The sequence below is a fragment of the Lactuca virosa genome, chromosome 8 (genome assembly GCF_052849685.1).
Source record: "Lactuca virosa cultivar CGN04683 chromosome 8, Lactuca_virosa_CGN04683_v6, whole genome shotgun sequence".
NCBI classification, from domain to species: domain Eukaryota; kingdom Viridiplantae; phylum Streptophyta; class Magnoliopsida; order Asterales; family Asteraceae; genus Lactuca; species Lactuca virosa.
In genome coordinates this window covers 312,477,632-312,491,425 of record NC_136433.1, presented here as the reverse complement: position 1 = coordinate 312,491,425, position 13,794 = coordinate 312,477,632, and positions in this window count along the sequence as shown.

Sequence of the window (13,794 nt, the reverse complement as noted above, 5' to 3'; positions counted from 1 at the left end):
ATCACTAACTCATTCTTCTAAACAAAAGGTGATAGTTAAATTGGGTATACATGATCGTATAAATTTAATGTGGATTTACACGGCCTAGCAACTGGTTTGCTGAAGTCGCGTTTGGTTCCCAGAATCTCTTGACAGAGAGAGCGTATTAGTATGGGTACTAACTTTCACATCATGACCTTAATAAAACAAACATGGTTTAAAGTAATCAGTACGTCAGGATGTCAATTCAAAAGACAACTGGGTACTTATAATTTCCCATTACTTTCATTTTGTGACGGTTCCACTTGAAAGTTAATGCAAACTATTTTCGAGTCAAGATAGTTATAAACTAGGGAAAACTTACATTTACAAACGACAAACAGAATAGTCGAGTCTAGTACATTCAGTAGAAAGGGGGTCTATAATGCTAACTTTATGATTCCTTAGTGTATGCATTCAGGGATATATATTAATCGGATCCGACAGGTAGTAGGATGTGTGCTTTCCGCTTCATTTCCTGTTCCTTGTTTGGTTGTGGGCTTAGAGCAGATTCACCCAGCCTAGTATTTATTCAATCTAGCTACATATATATTATGTATACACCAAGTAATCATAAGGGGTACCAGGTATGGGCCAGGTCATAGGACATTAATTCAAGGCACGACTTTCTAGTACAAAACATACTTTTCAAATAGAACTTTTTGTATACAAAACTAGAAACTTACCAATAAAGGGTTTAATCCATTTTATTAAACCGGTATAACTTAAAGGACCTTAGGTGGTTAATCCTGTAATAACTTAGTTTATACATCAAGGTTATATATAATTAATATCCGATAGGTAGTTGGATGTGTGCTTTCCACTTCATTTCCTGTTCCTTGTTTGGTTGTGGGCTTAGAGCAGATCCACACAATTAACTATCTGTTCGATATTAGATTATATATAGCTAGTATAACCTAAGTGATTATAGAAGGAACCACTGTGGTTACCATTTTTATAATAAGAAATAAGGGTTTTCTTAAAGAATCTTTTCATGAACTATTACAGTTAACTCCGTGAGTACCAAGTCAATACGCCAGGGTTATATACAACGATGATCTAACAACCAATGGGATGTGTGCCTTCCGCCTCATTTCCTGTTCCTTGTTTGGTTGTGGGCTTAGGGCAGATACACACAACTGATATTTTGTTTACTCTGGGTTTTATATAACTTGTATCCATTTAGTACTCATAGAAAGGGATTGTAGAGTCATTTTTACTTAGCTTTCATCAAAGTAGGAAATATAGGATTTTCTGGAGGAACAGGCGAACTTTTCTAAACAGAACATACAAACTTACTACCGCACACTACATCTTTCTACAACTTTCTTACAACTTACTTACATCACTAAAATCTTATGAACTCACCAGCTTAAATGCTGATCTACGCTTTCAAAATAACTTGTATTCTCAGGAGACCAGTAGACAGGTACGCGCACTGGGATTCAGAAGATGGAGCAGTATAATTTCATGTCTTTTTGTTATTTCCTATGTATTCGATATTATGTGAATCACATAATTGTTGGGTTTTGAGCATTCTAACACTCCTATGGTGTACATGCAACCCTATAAACCTTGGATCTATGTTTTCTCTATTATACATGCAAATATTAACTATTCCAAGGTTTCATCCTAACTAGCATATTATGAAGCACCTATACTACAAAGTTCTAGTTATATGACATACCTTTTGATGTAGCTTGATGTCTTCAAGCTTTAAGAGCTTAGCCCCAATAGTGTGGAAGCCTCAAATGGAATCACAAATCACCAAAACACCTTGGAAGAACTTGAGAGAATATGTATGCACACTAAAATCGGCCCACTCTTATTTTCACACACTTGTGCCAATTTTGTGAGCCAAGGAACCCTTTATATATTATGGAGGATTAGGGTTACATCCATGTAAACCCTAATACCCATGACCTTTCATTTACATAGGATCCATGGGTTAAAAGCTCCATGGACCATCCATGAAAGCTTAGCCCAAACTAAATGAACTTGGCCCATTCCATATATATAAGAGTCCATATTTAATTAGTTCTTATTGATCACTTAATTAATTCTAAATTAATTCTTGATCAATACTAATTAAATAATATGATTCCATATTAATATATTAGAACTTATAATATATTAATATAAATCATAAATATACTATTCTCAAAAGACTATCCATATAAATTGTGCCGGTGAAGTTAAACCCAAATGGACCATGCCGGGTCAGGTCAAGTACATACCAAATATAGTTATGGACTTAGACATTAATCCAACAGTATCCCACTTAGATAAGTCTAAAACTATTATTGAGTATGACTTCAAAACCTAACTGGCAATCGTAGCTCTTAAAGCCGCTGTCGAACTCTAACCTTGTCAATGACTTGTCCATTAGATAAGGGATCATATATTCCTCCATTCTAGATATCATATGGACTGAGACATGGATTATAATCATTCTCTCTGTCCATTTGTTGTTTCCCGATTTTCGATTTATGATGACTGACTGATTGAACAAATCAAATCAATCCTGGCTTGGCCAAGCACTCACATGTGTCATCGCTAAATCATCGAGGGGCCCACAGATATCGCTTTTATCCCGAAGGTAAAAGGAATGGATAAACTTCGGCTCATATGGCTTGTTCTACTACTTGTTGAATCATACACAAAGGCACGTTTTATAACATCGAGTTACCAAATGCGTTTTTGTGCAAGCAATGTATAACCAACTCATAGTAACAACTCATATCTCTAGGTTTGAAGAATATAAGATATTATCGTCTCATGATCACTCGTGATAAAATCCATGAAGTGATTCAAATGAGCGCGGGTTGAATCCAATACTCAGAACTTATGAGCACTCATGAGTGTTGTAGCACCACTTTGTCCACCAACTTGGACCTCTACAAACCAACCCATGACAGTCTTGATTCATATCTACTTCCAACATATGACCGACTGTGGATGGTTTGAATAACTTAATCATTCAGGAAGAGCGACTTAGTTATTCTGGAAGTCAAAACATGCAAAGTGAAACACAAGAATAAATGAATCAAATATGGTATCAAACCCTATGAAAATAAATAAACACTTTTATTTATCACCATATTGATTACTCATTATTCATTGTTTCGGTTTTATCAACTTTATACTTGAATTAAAAACACTAGTTGTCCCATGCTCCAAGCACGTACACTATGTTTTTCTTAAATAATAGCTTTGCCATACACCAAGTATGCAGTCTATGTTTGTTTATGATCCTTACTTTGTGAAATAAACCAATTGAACATAATTTCAATGATTCTAATTTCACACTCCCAAATCCTTATCGAAAAATGTGAGAATTTCAAATTCCTATCATTTATCGAAATCTATTTAGATTTTAAACTTATATGCACTGACCCTCCTGTAATGAATATGTACAAAGTCACAAAGACTTGTCAACAATCATTTTAAGGTATTCCAATGGAGATCAACTCCATGGAAACTAAGTCTCATATTCAAAGTACATTGCTTTGGACATGCTTCTTGCATTAAGTTTTCTAATCTTACACAGATAACTTCCACCTATGGAGACAACTCCATATTCTCATTTTGACTATCACTTCTGAATAAGAGATGCCTCTTTTCAGAATATGTCAATATGGTCCTTCCAAAATTAGCACTATACTTCCAACTGTCCCTGAGCAACCAATCTTTGGTAAACCTCAGATTGTCCTCGACAATTGCTTAATCATTTTAGTCATATCCAATTCTAGACCTTTTCCCTTCTTAATGCCTCTAGGCATTTGGAAAAATTTAGAAATGACAAATAGTATAGCACATGCAATCGATCCTGTACCCAAAGCAAATGGTACACGATTCATGATGTCTCACATAAAGACATGATTCTAGACTAGTCTTTTGCTACAATATTTTTATTTGTCATATTTTCAAAATTTGACTATGAAGAGGGATGCCGTAATCATAATCGAATTTTGAGAACGTAATATATAGAATTTCCTTAAGTTGAACCAATCCAACATGAAATTCATATATATATATTCTTGACTAAAGATGATTAAGGTCTCAATCTAAGCCTTTAGAACTGAAATGAAGTATATCCTCTCCCTTAATTATAGCAAAACAACTTTTTCAATCCCTGCAGCCTCACGAATTGAAACTTTTGTTTTCTATAATTAACATTGCTAACTTGCAACACTAACAATAATTATCATGCTCCCACTAACATGATGATTATTAGCATAACACTTATGCTCCCACTAGCTTTGACGTGTACTCAGATATCAGCTGGACTTCTAGAAATCAATACTTTATTAACTTTCTTACCAAAGTTCAGATTTCTGATACGAGATACTTTGATAAAACTTTATCAAAATCATACACCTTTCCTTAGATAGCATGCATGTGTGTCTAAATAATTTCAGAACTATGAAATGGGATGCCGTAATCATAGTCTCAATTGTTTAGACCTTTTGCCATCTACTTCAAATCTACTTGGTGGAAGTGTTTCCCCACCATCATTTTCATGAATCGGAGAGAAAGCTTATGACCCTTAGACTTTATGGTGTATGTGTTCTTATCCATGTGAATCGTCAAAACCATAGTCAGAAGACAAAGATAATGACAAATCCAAACTCATATGGACTGAACTTATGCAATCTTAACTTCTTGCTACCTGGCAGTACAGGGCCTGCCATTGCTTCCAAGTTGTTATGCAACCAATTGAGAACTTTCAGAACTCCTATGCAAAGCCAACTTTAACTGGAATGGGCACAGAATATGTCAACACGATAGGTTATAAACCTCAAGTCGTGTGCTAGTGAAGAACCTCAGGTTTTATTCTTGATTAGTTCTTGAAATTCTTTTTAGGATCTTTAAGAGTCCCACTATCCTCTTGACATATAAGACTATCTTGCCAAATATTCAAGAGATAGTGCGGATTCTTTATCAAGACAAACACTTCACACAATTGGCCTTAGTTTGTCTTTGTTTTATCCAAAACATCACAACTTACCAATTTCAAATGTACAAGAGTAGGACACTTTTACTCTTACATTTGACAAGTGTTTTAAACCTTTCTTTAAGATATGTCATTCAAGTTACAATCTTGGAGTATGACTCTAAGAATTGTTTTGGAACGAAGTATGACTCATCTTCCTGATCTAACCATTTCAATAATTCATGACTCCTCTTCTTAGTCATAAGAATGCACTAAGATGACCTTTAGAGGACTAATTGTGATATGATTTCTAAATCATTAAGATGATCACAAACATGATACTAAAGTACTCTCCCATCTTTTTAGATTTGAGAAACTTTTATCTTTCTGCCTAATTTGATTCTTCCCATTCGTTCTGCCATACATTGAGACTTTTCCAATGTTTCAGAATTATACTTAAACTTGTAAGTATAACCATATTTACTAAACTTTAGTAAATCAAATAGTTTTAACGAGCTTTGTGGTGGACATGACCAATGCACAAGAATGTGTACTCGATCCCTTTAGTCCTTCACTTGACTCACACATCCATGTGAACAAGTAATTAGTCTTGATTTTCCAATGCTTGAAAGTTCTCATTCATCATACTATTCAACTTGCATGATTCCAAGTTTCGGTCCAATTGAAACTTGGGTGATGAGGAACTTTCCTGATTTGGTAAATTTAGACACTACCACAAATGAAAGAATCAAATCCATTTTCCAATATTGCTGTCAGTGGAATCATATAAGCAACAATTTTCCACAAATGTCATTGTAAGCATATTTCAAATAAATAAAATTAAACAATTTTCTTTTATTTTAAAACTTTGCGGAAAAACTTATCCTTACAATCCACATGGAAAATTGTTGTTATCTATTCCTTAGCAATATATCATAACTTCTTAAGCAACTGCTCAAAATTCTGATGCGATCGAAATCCACCTTCGCGATCAGAATCAGCATATACTTCCTTTAAGATTTCTCTCTATTCTTTGATTCTTCAAACATCAACATGTGACCCAGTCACATCATGTAATGAGGATCTCAGAATAGAACTTAACAGAGTTAGATAATGGGCTCTACCTGATGTAGAATCAAACTTATTGACTTTAACATCCTTAGGTAAATTTTGCAGCTTTGCAATCAACGCCCCTTCCTTTGACAAAATAAACATATGGACCCTTTGGTAATGGGACTATCTCAGACTTAGCCTTTCTCTTTACCATTTGGTCAACCGGGTTGACTATGGCCAATCCCTCTCCATTGGAAAGAGAATGCTTTTTCTGGATTTCCAGTGTCACCATTGTCACTGTCCAAAAAGTTTTTGGGAAGTTGATCTTCTAATCAAATTTGCTTTACTATCGTTCCAAATCATTGCTGATTCAGCAGCACCAAGCAAATAGATATGATCATTAAGGTTTATGTCATAGTTTGTTTCATAGTAGTCCCAAAGGAACTCACTATGTGACTTAGAAAGTGATCGAACATCCAACTTTCTCAAGACTTTGACACCCAACTCTCCCGGCTTGTCAATATGTGACTTCATCTCTAAGATGTGATCACACATAGACCTTGCTTGCCATTAGGGCTTGAGTGACCTTGAACTTGTGGGTTAGGGAGAATAATTGGAGGAGGTGGAGGAAGAGAAGTATGACTTGCATGAGCCAAACTCGGGAAGTCATATTCATTAGGAAAGCTTGGTTTGGGAAGATCATTGTTGTCTAAACCAGACATCAAGAATGGGAGAAATTCACGTAAAGTTGATTTAAGTCCTTAATATAACACCCAATATGATATATTAAGGCTAGGACCCAACAAACTATTTTATAACTTGGAAGAGGGATGCCGTAATCCAAGCTATAAAATATTTGAAGGTAGGTGAATGACGATTCACCAATTTCCACCAAGATAAACGAAATGTATTATTAGGTTTTAATTGGTTTTGAAACTCCTAGATTCTTTTGAGATTCATTGAACTTTTCAATGGCATGTTTCAATCTCGAGTGTGCCCTTCAGGTTTTGTGACTGGGATGCCGAGGATCACAAAACAAGGTGTGAAGTAACCATGCAAATATACTTGGTACCCTTAATATTTACCCCTCAATCGATGTGCCTGTTAACCACACACACTCCAACGATACTATGATAAACATTAAGTTACCCTTTGCCTACCATGTTAAGTCCAGGTTAGTGTACTGGTTAACCACACACGCTCCACTAACAGCTTAAACAAAGTGCAAAGTGTAATTTCATGGATTAGCACCTTATTCACATTTTCCTAAGTAACTAAGATTGGGAATTTATAAGTGTTTAGTTACTTAGTATTTATCATTATACTTATAATGAAGGGAGAATTATAGTCCTTGTCCTACCTATTCGGCTAACGACCCTCCACCGGTCAAGGAAGCGGTGAGTGAGAGTGGACACCCATTAAACTGCCATTTTATAGGCAGTAACCTTATACCCCCCCTTATAGACCGGCTTCGTGAATGAGGCCTACTAATGGTAAGACGACTTGCTCTTATACATATAATATATTAAACTTTTAATATTATAATAGTATAAGGGTGTATTTTAGACATTTAAAATACTTGGTGGTTTAATCTATTAATTAAACTAGACTTTTAATTTAATTAAACTCAAACCATATATTTATGGATTAATAATACTCTTTTAATTAAACGCTTTAATTAACTATTAATAAAGTCCATAAGAGTTAATTTGAACTATTCAACAAAACATCATAATTCCAATTATTAAACTCAAAATTAAAACCATTTAATTAGTTGTTTAAGTTATGAACCCAAGAGTTTTAGAATTCAATTCTTTTTTTCATAAAAAACTTTTCTCAAATTCCAAAACTTGACGGCAAGTTTTGTAATTCTTGAAAACCTTTGGATTCCATAACTTATGGAATTAATGGTGTTTTATGATGAAACTTTCTATGTTCCATAACTTAAGAACAAGTTATGGAATTCTTTAAAACATTAACATCAAATTTTGTAACTCCATAAAAACTTTGAATCAAATTTTTTTAAAAAAATAAAAACTTTCATATCCATAACTTATGGAAGTTTCAAAAGCCCTTAAGATCACAACTTTAAAAAAAACTTTTGAGCTCCAAAATTTTATGACAAAATTTGTAACTCCTTAAAACATTTAGATCAAACTTTTAAAACTAATAAAATAATCATATCATTTTTTCTTTTACTAAATTTGACCTAATTCAACTCATATAACAAATGATTCAAATTTTACAAATAATTCGTTTTTCACAAAACAAGTAATTATCTTAAAATTTGACAAACGTCATGTTTTTTTTCCTTTTTATTCCAACTTGAAAATAAAACATTTGCATCAATATAATAGAAAACAACCCATGGCTCTGATACCACTGTTGGGTTTTGAGCATTCTAACACTCCTATGGTGTACATGCAACCCTATAAACCTTGAATCTATGTTTTCTCTATTATACATGCAAATATTAACTATTCCAAGGTTTCATCCTAACTAGCATATTATGAAGTACCTATACTACAAAGTTCTAGTTAGATGACATACCTTTTGATGTAGCTTGATGTCTTCAAGCTTTAGGAGCTTAGCCCCAATAGTATGGAAGCCTCAAATGGAATCACAAATCACTAAAACACCTTGGAAGAACTTGAGAGAATATGTATGCACACTAAAATCAGCTCACTCTTATTTTCACACACTTGTGCCAATTTTGTGAGCCAAGGACCCCTTTATATATTATGGAGGATTAGGGTTACATCCATGTAAACCCTAATACCCATGACCTTTCATTTACATAGGATCTATGGGTTAAAAGCTCCATGGACCATCAATGAAAGCTTAGCCCAACCTAAATGAACTTGGCCCATTCCATATATATAAGAGTCCATATTTAATTAGTTCTTTTTGATCACTTAATTAATTCTAAATTAATTCTTGATCAATACTAATTAAATAATATGATTCCATATTAATATATTAGAACTTATAATATATTAATATAAATCATAAATATACTATTCTCAAAAGACTATCCATATAAATTGTGTCGGTGAAGTGCAACCCAAATGGACCATGCCGGGTCGGGTCAAGTACATACCCAATATAGTTATGGACTTAGACATTAATCCAACAATACATTGTAAACACTTTCTTTCTAATGAAATGGTTGTTTATTACTTGCTTACTATGATGCATGTCTTGTGATATTAAACATGACGTCCTCCACCCCAGAACGTTTCCGCCGTTCCGGTTTTGGGGTGTGACATTTCGTGACATAGAGTCTCTTAGCTTGATTAAGTGTACTCTCGACGTCACAAAGATTTCTATATGATCCTTGAATGGCATAAATCAACATGAATTTCTCTTAGTAGATTATGTCATAATGTTTTGCTTGAACCTCATTCCAACTAAACTTACTCATCATTCCAAAATGAAGTCATAATCTAATTATAAGTCATAATTATCTATATTTATCTAGAAATCAAAATTCTATGTAGATCTTTACATTAAGATTTTATTCTAAACTAATTATCTCATAGATTCTCTTATCTCTTCTTATGTACTCTTAGAATTCTTAAGTACTCTTAGAATATTCTCACAATCATCTAGTTACTTAACCATGTATTCAATTTTGTATCTCATGATATGACATAAATGATGGATTCATTTTCCAAGCAAACAAAATATAAATCATTTCATCTAGCTCAAACCTTTATGCTAGGTCCTTTGAGACAGACTCAAAAAGGTGTCATGTAACAATGCGAAGAATCTTCCAAAGGAATATTGTATCTTTACCTTATTCAAGATATTGTTAATTCATTAAAAAGATTTTACAACTTTCAACATTCATATTTATCTATATCTATAGATTCTACATTCCAAGAATGTATCTTGTCATTCCTAAGTCTTTCATTTAGAAATACTTTCGGAGTCAAGGTGAAAACGAGCTTGCATAGTCGGAATGTTAATTCAAATGATTAAATATATCTCATTCATACAAGATTAGGGATATCACTATCCTCCCACTAGTTCTTAGTAAACACATATGTTCTTTTCATTTTGATATAAAATCATACCTTGTATCTTTATATTAAAACGACTATTCCAACCTTGAGAATTTTCTTTATATCCACAAGTGGATCTTAAGCCCTACACATTTGGTTAGGATAACATGGGTTAAGAAAACCTCCAAGCTAAGCTATATAGATATCTTCTAGTAGTGACTTAAGAACATGGTTTGGCATGCGGAATTAAAGATTGCACAATGAACATGGTGATTTTGGTGTTTAAGAGATGTATTGAATATGTATTATGTTACAAAAAGGGACATAGATCTACATCTATATAAATAACACACACTCACACATTCAACTTTTACATCTCTCAAGCACACCTCTACAAGTGAAATAAACCCACCTTATATAGAGGTGTTTACATGTCTCTCCCTCACTCTCTATCTCTCATGTGTCATAAGGCTAATACACCACATGCAAGTGCGTCTACAAAAGTCAACATATTACAAAGTCATACATGGATAACTTTGCACCCCAACATTCTCCCCCTTAAAGTTAGGAATGAATGACCCACTTCAAATCTTCCAAAATCGAGCAACTACGCGATCCGAGCCTCAAGGGTGACACATGTCTAAACGAACTTCAATCTTCAATTCTTCCATGATTCTTCAATTTGGGCTCTAGGATGTGAGACCATACAAACCGAGCATCAACGAATGATCACGAGCTTCTCAAACTCCAAATTGATCACAAAAAGTTGAGCATAAAAACACACCCAAAAATCTTCAATAAAATCAAACCCATTTCGAAATGAAATCACTTCCGAATCTCCAATCGCTTCATTTCGTATGCTTCAAAAATTCAAGGTCACTTCGGTCGTTAAATCCGCGTAATATGAAAAATTCAAGTTCGAATTTCCATATAAATTTCTCCCCCTTTTTATAATCGAAATTTGATTATAAAACATTCAAGGAAAGAGAACGTGCTCTATTCGGAATTTTTCGTGTCAAAACTCCCCCTTAACATGTGGCATAAACTTTTAGCATCAATCCGGAATATCCAAAAAATCTTCAATTTTTAGCTTCGTTCACGAACCGCCTTTGACAAAATTTCTTAAAAATGGGTAGAAATTGTCAATTTCCAAATTCTGCAGTAACCCGGTGCGCCCAAAATAGCCAAATATGCAAAACTCTACCCCTTTTCCAAAGTTGGGTAGAAAGCGTCAATTTGCATAAACTGTAGGGGCCTGAAAAACATATTCTTCAATTCTCAGCAAAAACAGTCCTTTTTCGAATTTGGGCGAAAACTACCAAACTTACGAAAGTTGCAGGGACTAATTTCGATAGTTCTACTCTTTGTGCTCCAAACATACGAAGAAGACCCCAACCATACGAAACTTCAGCCAATTTTCAAAGTTGGTTATATTGTGCCAAACATTCGAAATATTAGGGACTGCTTATGAAACTTTTTCTTTCTTTACAAATCATACGAAATGCTTTTACCAAACATACGAAGGGTTGTCCATTCATACGAAGCCTTGAAAAATATGTTAAACTATCGAAATCTCAGGGGCCGTTTTTGTACCTTTTGTCAAATCCTTCCCCAATTTTGTTTTAACGAAATCAGGCAAACGAAACGTATGAAACTTTTTCCTTTCTCTCTCCCCTTCGTATGAAACTTCATCTTCCTCAATCAAACGAAAAATTCATAGCAACATACGAAATTTCATACAATCGTACGAAATTTCATCCCTTCATACGAAATCATCTTCAGCCAAAATTTTTCTCTCCCTTCGTACGAAATAAACAACACCAAACTAACGAAATTTTTTCACACTGATTAACGAAATCGAAGGCATACGAACGTTAATCGTGAACAGTAACCTCTTAATCATTCAGTTCTTCCCAAACCAAAAACTTTCGTTCGTTTAACCCTTCTGTTCGTTCATTACTCCAATCAATCAACCATTCGATTTTTATATCTCGTGCCATTAACATCGTCGATTCCAACAACTCATTCAACAACCAAGCTTCGACTATTATCCCAAATCGATCACCAATACAGTCGAACTTTGACTCCAAAATCGACATCACAGTCTATTTCGTCAACATCAATCCAAGAACAACAATATTAGAAATCAGATCTAACCAACCCTTCGTTACTTGCCATCGATCATTGAAATCATCCACATCAATTTAGCTTCCCAAAATGGAGCCTGTTCGTTCCCAAACCAAAATTCTTTGACCCCATCGTCTTCGTTATTTGATCAAACACATCCATCATAAAGTCTTCGCACATCGACCCAAGACCAACAATCAACATCGACCAAAATCATCGATCGTACACATTCGAATCAATTTCTTAAGATTGGCACCAAATACGCATGATTTCGACCCAAAACAGTCGATGATTCCAAAAATTGAGTTTTCTGAATCGGTCCTTCAATCTCGATCATTCCAACTCATTCGATCAACATACCCCAAATCAGATTCGTCAACGAACTCAAAATCAATAATCAACATTGATTTCTTGACTCCATTCGTTCATCAATCGACTTCAACATCTTTTAAAATCAATCGACATCCAAATCACGAACCTGTAAACGTCAAGCCATCGACATTGACTTTTTGATTCCAGATGTAAAATTGACTTAAACATCACAACAACTGACTTGCGATTTCATATCACCAATTCTTCGAAATCATAGTACAAACCAAACTATCGATCCAAACTTGACAACCATCAATCTCGAATCAAACTCGACCATCAACAATGTATCATCGAGCCTTGATATGTACAACTCAGTGAAGCTTGTGTACAAGTTGAACCAAGAACAACGACTTTGATTTTTTGTTTTGACTCTTCAATTCATCAATTGACAAACATAAATCCATGAATCTATCATCGATTTTCATGTTAAACAGATATTAATTGATGGTTCTTGATCAATTTCATCCAAATCAAAGAATTTGATCGACAATTACTTGATCAAACCCAACCGATTCATAGTTCTAACTCAATAATCAAAGTTGATTATTGATTTTGAACAAAAACGTGAATCAAGAGCAGTATGTATAACAGATATACCGATGACGAACCAGAGACATTTTCATATTCGTACAATAGCGACTTTATATCAAATTGATTTAATGAATTCTTGTGGGCTCGGCTTTTTAAGATATTTGATCGCCATAAGTTTTGGGCTCAAATAAAAGAAGTGAAAAGTAATGAATCATGAGAATTGGGCTTGAAAGTTGAATCAATGAACAGTAAACGAATTTTAATTTTAGGCTCAATTTTTGATCTATGCAACAATAAATGGATCAATCAATGGGGTGAAAACAAATTTTGATGCATTGAGACAAAACGATCAAACAATTAAGAACGCAATGCACGAATTCAATGAAATCAAGAGAGATCATAGAAAGAGACTCACCAAACTTGCTTCAATTGTGACAAAAGTTGTCAAACCGAGAATCGTTCTTCAAAAATCACATTGATCTTGAAGACCCGCTCTGATACCAATTGTAGTGACTTAAGAACATGGTTTGGCATGCGGAATTAAAGATTGCACAATGAACACGGTGATATCGGTGTTTAAGAGATGTATTGAATATGTATTATGTTACCAAAAAGGGACATAGATCTACATCTATATAAATAACACACACTCACACACTCAACTTTTACATCTCTCTAGGACACCTCTACAAGTGGAATAAACCCACCTTATATAGAGGTGTTTACATGTCTCTCTCTCACTCTATATCT